Genomic DNA, 13,020 nt, shown 5'->3' on the forward strand with positions numbered 1-13,020 from the left:
TGTATGGGACATCTGTATTTTCTATTCAGTTTTGCTGTTAATCTAAAGTTGTTCCAAAAAATAAAAATTATATATATATATATATACACATATATATACATGTATGTATGTATATTCATGGGTCAAAGAAATAAAAGACTTCCAGTTACTGTTTTGTCATGTCAGGAGCTTGCAAGTCATCACTCCATCCTAAAAACAAGTAAAAAGCTGAACAAACTGAAAATCAACAGCTTTTGTTAGATCTGTCAGAGAATTCAGGTGAAAGGGCAAACTGCTGCCCCCCAAATTGGAGAAAAAGACAGGTGCATACAGAGAATCACAACTTAACCAAAGCAGAAACCTATGAGTAGAAAGCTCTGCGAAAACCAGTACTAGGGAAGGAAAATCTAAACTCTAATTTCTGGGACTTCCCTGGTGGCCTAGTGGTTAAGACTCTGCATTTCCACTGCAAGAGGCACAGGTTTGATCCCTGGTTGGGGACCGCATGCCGCAAGGCCAAAAAAAAAAAAACCCCACACAAAATAAAAACAAACAAAAAACCTCTAATGGTTGAGTGGCTGGAGGCTCAGTGTGGACAAATTTGAGAGTTTAAAAACTCCACAGGGGACTTCCCCGGTGGTCCAGTGGTAAAGAATCCGCCTTACAATGCAGGGGACTCGGGTTCCAATCCTGGTCAGGGAACTAAGATCCCATATGCCGCGGAGCAACTACTGAGCTCGTGCACCTCAACTAGAGAGAAGTCCCGGCGCCGCAATGAAAAAGATCCCGCATGCCTCCACGAAGATGCCGCGTGTCGCAACTAAGACCCGACGCAGCCAAAAATAAAAATAAATAAATAAGTAATAAATAAATCTTAAAACAAACAAAAACTCCACCGGAATTCAGTCTTAGTGGGTCTCCCACAGCTTTGTGTTTTGTTTCCAGAAGATCTACCAGCTCTCACATTGAAGATTTGCGAGCAATTCCCTCATGCTTCCAGCAGAGGGACGGGGATAAGGAACCATTTTGAAATACATGATAGCATTCTCAAGAACTACCCTCAAGAGAAACGATTTTATCAGAGCCTAACCTGGGAGAAGGGAAGTTCCTCCTAGCCTTCTTGCCTTACCTAAGGGGCTAAAAAAAAAAGAAGCATTTATTAAATTCACAGCCCAGGACACAAGTTCACTAAAAGGCTAAGGCCTAATCATAAGACTATAGACAGCTTCCCCTCTCCTCATACCTTCCCACTATATCACTTAAGGCCTCTTTGCCACTGTTCATTTCACTGCACACATCACGTATGGCTTTCAACAAAAAATTACAAGGCAAAAAGAGACAGAGCAAGCCCTAGAACCAGACTCAGATATAGCAGGGATGTTGGATTACCAGGACAAGAATTTAAAATATTAGGCCAGCACTGGTCTAATACCAACACCAGACAAAGACATTACAGTAAAAGAGAACTATAGACCAATATCTCTCATGAACATAAATGGAAAACTCCGTAACAAAACAGTAGCAAATTGAATCCAAAATATATATATATATATATATATATATATATGAATCATGACCAAGTGGGATTTATTCTGGGTATGCAAGGCTGGTTCAACATTCAATCAATTAATATAATTCGTCACAATAGGTTAAAAAATAAAAATCACATTATCATATCAATAGATACAGAAAAAACACTTGACAAAGTCCAGTACCCGTTCATGATAAAAACTCCACACACTAGGAATAGAGGGGAACTTCCTCACCTTAGTAAAGAACACAAAGAACTACACCTAACATTACACTAAATGGTGAGAAACTAAAAGTTTTTCTGCTAAGATCAGGAATAAGGCAAGGAGGTCTCCTCTTGTCACTCCTTTTCAACATCGTATTGGAAGCCCTAACTAATGTAGTAAGAAAAGAAAAGGAAATAAATAGTATACAGTTTAGGAAGACATAAAACTATCTTTGTTTGCAGATGACATGATTGCCTATGTATAAAATCAACAACAACAACAACAACAAAACACTGGAAATAATAAGCAATTTATAGCAAGGTTACAGGGTACAAGGTTAGTATACAAAAGTCTATCATTTTCCTATATACCAGCAATGAACAATTAGAATTTGAAATTAAAAACATAATGCTATTTACATTAGCACCCCCAAAATAAAATACTTAAGTATAAATATAACAAAAATGTTTAAAATCTACATGAGGAAAACTACAATACTCTGATGAAAGTAATCAAAGAAGAACTAAATAAATGAAGAGATGCTCCATGTTCATGGATAGAAAGACTCAGTATTGTCAAGATGTCAGTTCTTCCCAACTTGATCTATAGAGTCAATGCAATCCCAGCCAAAATCCCAGCCAGTTATTTTGTGGATTTTAACAAACAGATTCTAAAGTTTATATGAGAGGCAAAAGATCCAGAATAACCAACACAATATTGAAGAAGAACAAAGTTGGAGGATTAATGCTACCCTATCAGGAACTAAGCTGAGCTGGAAGAGAGATCTGAGCTGTCAGGAGTCAGAGCAGACAATTAACGCAACAAGGAGCCGAACTGAAAGTAACAGTGAAGACTTCAACCACTTACAGTGATAGTATAAGCAAGAGGCTAAAACTGGAGAAAATGCCAACTCTCCCCTGTTTCATTGCCCAATAAAATGGCACACCAGTTACGGGTCAGGTGGATCAGCACAGATGTGTGTGTTGTCTCACGTTGAGAGAGTCCTGAACAAAAGGCTCTGGCTGTTTTATGGGCCCTGGGGTAGGGGAGGAGAATGAGGAGGAAGGGCTAGGAATGGAAAATTGCTGGGTACTGAGTTTGAGTAGGAATAAATGTATTCAGGGTTTCCCACTTCTCCTCTCCAATAAGGAGATCTCAGTGCAGTCACCCGAAGATGACCTTTGCCCAAGGCCTCAGATAAAGAGAACAAGGAATGAAGTCAATGAAACTAGGAATGTAAATATGTGAAGAGCATGAACAGTCATAGGGGCAATAATAGGTCCTTCACTGCAACTCCCTTTAGAGATTATAATACTTAGACTGTATACCAAGTCTGATTGGGGAGGACAGCTTTACCTCGTGAAGCCTTTCAGGTAAAGTCTTTGTAATTGCCTATGGTCAGGCCTGAAAAACCACACTTATATCATATGACCCAACAGATCTAACAGTGCTGGAGATATCCATGGAGTGTCTATGGAGCTTTGGGCAAGCTCTAATAGAAGACTCACAGTGTAGACCCTTATACTCTGGAGCAAGGCTATGTGCTTCACCACAGAGAACTGCTCTGTTGGAAAAATAGGTCCTACTGTCCTACTGGGTCTTAGCAGAGACCAAACCTCTGACTGTGGTACACCAAGGGACTATGCAGTCTGAACTGAGGGTCTGCAAATCAACCAAGCCATAAAGCTGGGCAGAGGCTGCAATGTTCCACAGTGGATAGAAAGTGATACATCCAGACTCAAACGGAAGTCCAAGAAAATTACATGAATTGGTAGTCTAGCCTTCCATGTCACCGTCTCTTCTGCACTGATGATGACACTGATGACCTCAAGGGGAGTTCCTCCTGCCTGATTGACAGAGGCCTGATTCATACCTGGGCTGGTGCAATATGTATTGGAACTGGCCATAAAACGACTGCTGCCACATTACAGCCCCACTTAGGAGTGGCCCTGAATGACATTGGTGAAGGGAAATGTTCCCAGTGCACAGACTTGTGAGATATATGTTTGTTTTTCACTTCATGTGACAGGAGAGGTGGTTTGAGGCACAGTTATATATTGACACCTGGGCAGAGCCAAAAATCTTACTTGGTTGGTCAGGGCCTTAAAAGAAATAAAACTAGAAGATAGGTGACGTGGAGGTCTGGGTAGATAATATGCGGACGGACTGTAGGAGTGGGCACAACACATGCTGTTTCTTTGTAACTCACATTAATGTTCACAAGAGAACATGTACAGAGGAAGCTCTTGACAGCCAAGTACACAGAAAGGCAGTCCTATGAATTTTAGCTGGCCTCTCTATGCACCATCCCAGTACTTGACATTGGGCACATGAAGAGAGTGGCCATGGTAGCAGGGATGAAGGCTATGCATGGACCCAACATGGGCTTTCTCTCACCAAGGATATCTTCCTACCTCTGCTGATTGCCCAACAACCCAGCAGCAGAGACTGATGCTGAGCCCTAGATAAAGGTACCATTCCTTACGAGGACCAGCCAGCCACCTGTTGGCACATTGATTACATTGGACACCTTCCTCCTTGATTGGGGCATCAAATTGATATACTGAAATTAATAGATTCTGAATATGTTCTGCCTTCCCGGACTGCAGTGTCTCTACTAGCACCATCTGAGAGTTGATAGAATTCTTCATCTCTTAAAATGGTATCCCTACCAGTGCCTTAGAAAACAGATCCACTTGATGTAAAAGGAGATGTGAAGATGGGCAGGTGGGCTCATGACCTTGAGAAACACTTATTTTACCAAGTACCCTATCACAGGAGCAGCCAACCTCCTCTCAAAAACAACAACAACAAAAAACAACACAACAAAAAACCCAAACCAGTGGAATGGCCTGTGGAAAACTCAGCTTAAGGACAGCACCTTGCGGGGCTGGAGCACTTTCCCACGGGATGTGGTATATGCACTGAACTATGGTCAGCATGTGGTGCTATATCTCCCCAAATTAGAATTCACAGGTATAAAAACCAGGATATAAAACAGGAGTAGCCTCCCTCATCATCAGTCTCAGTGACTCACTAATGGAATTTATGTTTCCTGTTCCTGAAACTGTTGATGCTGTTAGGTCAGAAGTCTTGGATCCAGAGTTGGGGAAGGTACAGGGTTCCACCCATTTGGGAGTTGTGACTAATACTGTGGAGTCACTCTGGGTTTCTTATTCTAGTGGACAAGCAGGTAAAGAATGAGCTAATATACTGACTGGGGTAATGAACTGATTACCAGATGAAGCTAGGGTTGCTACAAGTCAGTGAAAAGCAGGGAGGATTATGTTTGGAACCTAGGAGAGGCATTGGAACATCTCTTACTACTTCCATGCCCAGTGTTAACTATCAGTGGGAAATTACAGTAACCATAACCCAACAGAGACAAGACAAGCCACCATGGCAAGATCCTCAGTAGCCCCAGCACCCAGGCTTAAACCAATCACTCCCTTGGTGATTCTGGCTTCTATTATCACTTCTAATCTCAGATGAAGCACCATGCTGCAGAACATGCGATCAGGCTTCCCCAGCAACTGCCCAAAGTTGTTTTTCCCAATTCCTCTGTCTTAATTCCTTTTTCCTACACTCTCACTATTCTGGGACTGTACCTCACAAAAATTAATTAATTAATTAAAAATTAGCAATTAAGCTTTGCCTCAGTCAGTGTTTGCTAGGGGACTCAGGCAAAGACAACACTTTCTCTCAATTTATATTCATTAGGCTACTCAATCATTCTAGGGCTGTGCAATAAAAATTAGACATCCAGAGCAGTTCGATAGAATTATGTAATACTCATACGTAATTCAAAAATATCTAGTAGTCACATTTTAAAAAGTAAAAAGAAACAGGTGAAATTAATTTTAATAACACATTTTATTTAAACCAATATATTCAAAATACTATTTTAACATGTATTCAATATAATTATTGAGATATTTTACACTCTTTTTTCATACTAAGACTTCAAAATCTATTGTAAATTTTATACTTACAGCACACCTCACTTTTTTTTTTCTTTTATTTTTGCGGTACGCGGGCCTCTCACTGTTGTGGCCTCTTCCGCCGCAGAGCACAGGCTCCGGATGCGCAGGCCCAGGGGCCACGGCCCACGGGCCCAGCCGCTCTGCTGCATGTGGGATCCTCCCGGACCGGGGCATGAACCCGCGTCCCCTGCACTGGCAGGCGGACTCTCAACCACTGCGCCACCAGGGAAGCCCCTCACTTTTGATCTGTATTCAATTTCATAAATTTTGCAGTGAATTTGTTCTGAAATATTGGAAGATAATTCTCTGATATTTCTGAACATCTTGTGAGCAGAGGCACTGGATTCTTCTGTTCCAGATGATCTTTTAATAAAGGATGTTTGTATATACATCAGCTTTGGAAGAACAGCCATGTTCTAACCTGTGTAGTTAGGCAGAGAGAAAATTATTTCTTCTTCTGCCTTTTTGTTCTACTTAGGCCCTCAATGGATTGGATGATGCCGATTCACAGCAGGGAGGACGATCTGATTTACTTAGTCTACAGATTCAAATGCTGATCACTTTTGAAAAGACCCTCACCAAATCACCCAGAAATAATGTTTAACCAGTTCTCTGGGCATCCTATGGTCCAGTCAAGTTGACACAGAAAATTAACCATCACAGTGCACAGTTCAGTGAGTTTTGGCAAACTTATATACTTGTGTAATCACACCCCCATTAAGATACAGAATATTTAATCCTAGAAAGTTCTCTTGTGCTTCTCTCCAAATTCCTCCCATTCCAGGTAATCACTGTTCTGCTTTCTAGCATCATGGTTTAATTTTGTCTCTCGGATGTCATGCAAATAGAATCATACACTATGGTTTTTTTTAACTTCTTTTGTTCAACAGTGTTTTTCAAATTTATCCATGTCATTCATCCTTATTCTTGAAAGATATTTTCCTTGGTATAGAATTCTAGGGTGATAGCTATTTCTTCTCAGTGTATTGAAGTTAATATTCCACTGTCTTCTGTTTCCGTTGCTACTGAGAAATCTTTCATTTTTGCTCTTCCATCAATCAACCTATTGACTTTTTTTTTTCTTTTCTTTTTGCAGGTAATCTACTTTATTTGCAGAGGAAGTAACAGCTCTGTACGGACCCCTGGACTACAGGTGGGCTGTACACATGCTGTTCAGGTGTGTAATCCTCCAGGCCACAAGAAACTGTGTGCAGGCCATGCAGGAACTTTGGTTTCCATGTCAAGGGGGCTGCAAAAAGATTATCTCAAGGGGGGCTGCAAAAAGATTATCACCTGGCCAAGGCTGCAAGGTCACAGATGGATTGTGTTCTGGGCCTGTGGACATTTACTAAATGTCTTCAAACCCACCCCAGCCAACCCCCAGCGCATACCAGGAACAGCTGGAGAGCCTCTTTTTTCCTGCACTATCCCTCCAGTGCCTTCTACTGAGAAAGCTTAATATTGTGTTCGTTTTAAAGGGAAATCTTAAAGGAATTCAGTTGTTTATCACAGAGGATATATATATATATATATATATATATATATATATATATTTCCTCTCCCGTTTCGAAGCACAGGTTCCGGACGCGCAGGCTCAGCGGCCATAGCTCACAGGTCTAGCCGCTCCGCAGCATGTGGGATCTTCCCGGACCGGGGCACGAACCCGTGTCCCCTGCATCAGCAGGCGGACTCTCAACCACTGCACCACCAGGGAAGCCCCACAGAGGATATATTTATTGAAATGTGCATTTAGGGCCTAGAGGCAATAAATTGAACTCAAGCTCCAATTAGACATGTTAGAGTGATTCACATCTCACTCCATGTTTCTTAGACTCTTTACATCTCTTTGTGCTACATTCAGAATTTCTTCATAACTTCCACTGCTCTAATTCTTTATTCATCTATGTCTGTTGGGATATTAAACCTGTCTTCTGAGTTTAAATTTCAGTTATTCTATTTTTTTTTAATTTCTGGAAGTACTGCTTTTGGTTAATTTTCAATCTGTCATTTTTTATAGTCTCTTGCTCTTTATTCATATTTGAAACTTTTATTTCTGGCATAATGATTAAGAGGTAAGACTCTGGAATTTCATTACCTGGATTTATAGCCCAACCTCTGCCATTAACTGAGTAACCTTGGGTAAGTCATTTATCGTCTTTGTTCCTCAGTTTCCTCATCAGTAAAGCAGAAACAGTCATGTAAATATATGTCTGTTAATTAAGTATGTTTGTTGATAATAATGTAAGTGTAAGTAATAAGTATGTGTTTGTTATGAGAATTAAGAGTTAAGAATTCAGAATTCAGAACAGTTCTTGGCACCTAAAAATTATTACCTAAGTGTCGGCTACTGCCTTTTGTGGCTGAGTTTTTGGATAGGAAATTCATATAACATGAAATTAACCATTTAAAAATGTACCATTTACTGACATTCAGTGTGTTCACAATGTTGTGCAACCATCACCTCTATCTACTCCCAAGGTATTTTTATCACTCACAAGGGAGACCTCATACCTGCTAAGCAGTCACTACTCATTCTTTTCTCCCCCGCACCCAGTCCCTGGCACATACCAATCTGCCTTTTGTCTCTCTAGATTTGACTATTCTGGATATTCATAGCAATGGAAGCATACAATATGTTTCCTTTTACGTCTGGCTTCTTTCACTTAATATAATGTTTTCAAGATTCATCTACATTGTAGCATGTATCAGTACTACATTCCTTTTTATGGCTGAATAATATGCCATTGTATGGATCTATCACATTTTGTTTATTCATTCATCCATTGTTTCCATCTTTGACTATTGTGAGTAATGCTATGGATATTCATGTACAAATATGTGTTTGAACATGTTTTTAATTCTTTTGTGTATATATCTAGGAATGTAATTGCTGAGTCATATGGCAATTCTGTGTTTAATTTTTTGAGGAGTTACCAAACTGCTTTCCATAGAAGCTGGATCTTCTTACATTCCTACCAGCAATGTACAATGGCTCTAGATTCTCCAAATCCTCACACTTATTTTCCATTTTTTAAAATTATAGCTATCCTATCAAGTGTGAAGTGGTATCTTATCTTGATTTGCATAGTAATGATGTTGAGCATCTTTTTCACGTTTGGTGGCCACTTGTACATCTTTGTTTTTTTTTTTTTTGAGAAACGTCTTTTCAAATCTTTTGCCCATTTTTAAATTGGGTTTCTTTTTGTTTTTTAAGGATTCTTTATATATTCTGGATATTAGACCCTTACCAGATATGTGATTTGCAAATACTTTCTGCTTTTAGGTTGTCTTTTCACTTTGATACACAGAAGTTTACAATTTTGAGGAAGTCCTTTATCTATTTTTTCTTTCATTGCTTGTGCTTTTGGTATCATATCTAAGAATTTATTGTGAAATCCAAAGTCATGGAAATTTACTCCTCTTTTCTTCTAAGAGTTTTATAGTTTTAGATCTTCCATTAAGGACTTTGATCCATTTTGAGTTGTTTTGTATATAATGTGAGGTAGCGGCCCAAATTCATTTTTTTTTTTTTTTTTTTGCATGTTAATATCCAGTTGTCTCAGCACCATTTGTTGAAGAGACTGTTCATTCCCCATTGAGTGGTCTTGGCACCCTGTTGACCATAATACGTATATGAGCTTACTTCTGGACTCTCAATTATATTCCATTGGTCTATAAATTTATCTTTATGCTAGTACCATACTGGTTTGATGACTGTAGCTTTGTAGTAAATTTTGAAATCAAAGTATGAGTCCTCTTTGTTCTTCTTCAAGATTGTTTTTTTGTGCTCCTTTGCAATTCTGTATGAATTTTTGTATCTCCCATTTCTGCAAAAACAATCATTGGGATTTTCATAGGGTTTGCATTGAATCTGTAGATTGCTTTGGGGATCACTGCCATCTTAACGATAATAAATCTAATCCATGAACACAGGGTGTCGTCCCATTTATTTAGGACTTTTCAGAAATACCTTGTAGTTTTCAGTATACAAGTTTTGCCACTTCCTTGGTTAAATTTATTCTTATTTCTTTTTGATGCTATTATAAATGGAATTGTTTTCTTAGTTTCATTTTAGGATTCTTCATTGCTTATAGAAATACAACTGAGGGAGTTCCCTAGTGGCCTAATGGTTAGGATTCCAGGCTTTCACTGCCATGGCCCGGGTTCAATCCCTGATCAGGGAACTGAGATCCTGCAAGCTGTGTGGTCAAAAAAACCCCAAAAACTGATGTGCTGATTTTTGTATCCTGCAATTTTGCTGATTAGCTCTAATAATTTATATTCTATATCACATCCGCTGCCAATGTAGTTTTACTTCCTCCTTTCCAATTTGGATGACCTGATGTTTTTTAATGTCTGAAATTTTTGCAAGTCAATTCCTACTCATGGCACTATGTTGCTTTGTACTTTTATTTTCCTTTCTGATTTTTAACTGTGAGCTATTATTGAGTCCCTGCAGAGTATTTGTTTGCTTCCGCCAGCACTGGGTTGCTCTGACTTGGAACTTTAAAAAATAAACCTTCTGCTTGGGTTTTCTCAGACTACCTATGTAGTAAGATTTAAGGCTACAAATCTTCACAAAGGTCAAACTATTATTACATATTCTGAGAGAATACTCTCCTGCCACAGAACATCAAGATTCAAGATATGCAAACTCCTCATCGTATGTATTAAGGATGGGTTTATCCTGTTTGAACACCACTCTTTGGATGCATTCTGGGCTTTGCAAAGGTCATGAAAATACATTTCATTGGTTCTTCAAGTGTGTTCAAGATGAAAGCTAGTTTCTGATTATAGTCAGCTTCCTTTTTGGGTTCCTGTTTTAATTTGGTTTTGGCTTGAGAGTACTTTCTTTCTCGACAGATTTTTTTTAAAAACACTTTTTAGAAGTGTTTTTTCCCACCATGTTTAGTTGCTTTTTCACAGGAGAGATGGTCAGTGTAATCATCTATACTGAAATGTCCATCCACTCACTGAGGTGGCCTTTAAGTCAGTCAAGGTTCCATTAATTATTTTTCTATACTATACTGAAGTTTTTGGTTTTTGTACTTTTGGAGTTAAAGAAAAACAAGGAATACTTTTGGCAAAGCCTAATATTTAGCTCATAGTCATCTATTAAATATCTGACCACCTAACCATGTGCCAGGCAGTCACCTAAGTCATGTAGGGGAACAAAACAAAAATCCTGTTCTTACAGAGCTTACATTCTGGGGTGAGGTTGGGGAGGTAACAGTAAATATTACATTTAAGGTGGGTATTACAGAGTATGCCACAGTGCACTCTATAGTGGCAGTGCTGTGCTGCTATTTTATATAGAATAGTTGAGAAAAAAACAGATGGGTTGACATTTGAACAGAGACTTAACAGGGAAGAAAGGGCTGTACTTTACCTTTGATAATTCCAGGTAAAGGGAAGAACAAGGGAAACATCTTGAGGTAAGAAAAAGCCCGCTGTGTTCAAGTCTCAGCAGAGGCCTGTGTGACGGAGCTGAGGAAGTTGGTGGGGAAGAATGATTAGGGAAGAAGTTAATGTGGTGGGAAAAGTCATTCCAGCCTGTAAATTGCTTTTAGGATTTTGGCTTTTGCTCTGAATGAGGTGAGAAACCATTAGGTTTGGAGCAAAGCGATAACACGATCAGATATGGTTTAAAAGGAATATGGTGGCTGCTGAGTGTGGGATAGATTACTGCAAAGTAAAAAGCAGGGACACTACTCAGGTTATTGCAAGAATCCAAGAGATGATGTAGATTTAGACCACTGTGACAGCAGTGAATATGGTGAATAGGTAGATTCTGAAAAAAAAAAAAAAAAAATTAGGTAGAACTGACAGAATTGCTGTTTAATTTGGAAGTGTGAGAAATCAAGGTTAATGCCTAGGTTTTGGGCCAGCGCAACTAAAATGTTTGTACTTACTGAGGACAAGAAGAGGTAGGGGCGTGTGTCTGCATGTAGAAATCAAGTCAGTCATCCTTTAGACAGCCAGATGGGATGATGAATAGGAAGTTCCTGAACAGGAAGTTCAGGAGAAATGGCTGGTAGGTCAACATATCACAATGGTTAACTGTGTTCTTAAGCAACTAGGGCATGAAAGTACTTCATTGTTTGGCCTTACTTGACAATACTCAAATTTGATATCGTAAACAAGGAATCGAGGTTACATAGAGGCTCAGACAATAGTAAGAATGAAAAGTAGTTATTTCATAAAACCATTTTCTACAATACAGAAAAAAATTAAGAGGGCTCTTAAAATTTTTTAAATACATAATTTCATCCAGAAAGTGTACAACTTGGGAAGAGATTATCGACAACGGAATGTTAAAACAACATATTCCATGTAAAAAAGCAACTATCAGGAACACTGTGTACCAGTTATTCATTAAAAAATTCTTTAAAATGAGGCAAAGGAACTAGTAGTTTAACAGAGTATCAGGAAAGAATGCAAAATATTGGTTAATTACTGGGGACCTGAAAAAAAAACACTCGGCTAACTGCAATCTTCCTAGTCTTCCTAGAACTTTTTGACCTTTCAACACAAGTTCTTCCATAACTTTTATTTTGAAGGGGGAGGGGCTGTCATGTCTTAAATTTCTGGTCCAAATACCCTTACTGTTTTATTTTTCTGTTATATTGGGAGAGTAGAAAGTTTTAATAGCTACCTTAGGGTATGTTCAGTATCTTCTAAATTCAATGAAGACTGCTAACACCCTTCACATGACATCTTACGTTTTCAAACCACAGCCCCCCAAAAGTTGCTTAGGCCACAGAATGAGACCAGGGCTCAAATCCTTGTTCAGCTAGGTTATCTAGCCAACACTTCGCAGGAAAACTCTTGCACCTGGTTACTCATTTTAACTACTACTTGGCTACTGGCTGAATTATGCATACCCAGAATAAAGTTAGGTCTTAGTTATAAATTTGAATGTCACTGGGTTAGACTGTTACTCAAATTAGTTCACTGTAGGATGTTAATAAATCTTATTAAGTAAACATGTAAATCAACCCACAGTATTAAAAGTACTATGAATTTGTCATTGTTAGAAATGTAATACTTGGGCATACAATGTAACAAGTTCTCTTACAGCCATGAAACATCAAGAGTAAAATGAGTAAAATCATCATAGGGTCGGAAGTATCACTGCCATAGTCTACTACAAGGGAGAACTAGGAACAGCCTTCACCTGGATGGTTTTTCAAAACAGGCCACTGGGTACCATTCCATAGTTTCTCAATCAGTGGCCTGGAGTGGGGTCTGATAACTTTCGTTTTAGAGAACTTCCCAAATGATACTGATTATTGCTGGTCTTGGGGTCACGTTTTGAGAAT

This window comes from Delphinus delphis, chromosome 5 (assembly GCF_949987515.2).
Source record: "Delphinus delphis chromosome 5, mDelDel1.2, whole genome shotgun sequence".
NCBI classification, from domain to species: Eukaryota; Metazoa; Chordata; class Mammalia; order Artiodactyla; family Delphinidae; genus Delphinus; species Delphinus delphis.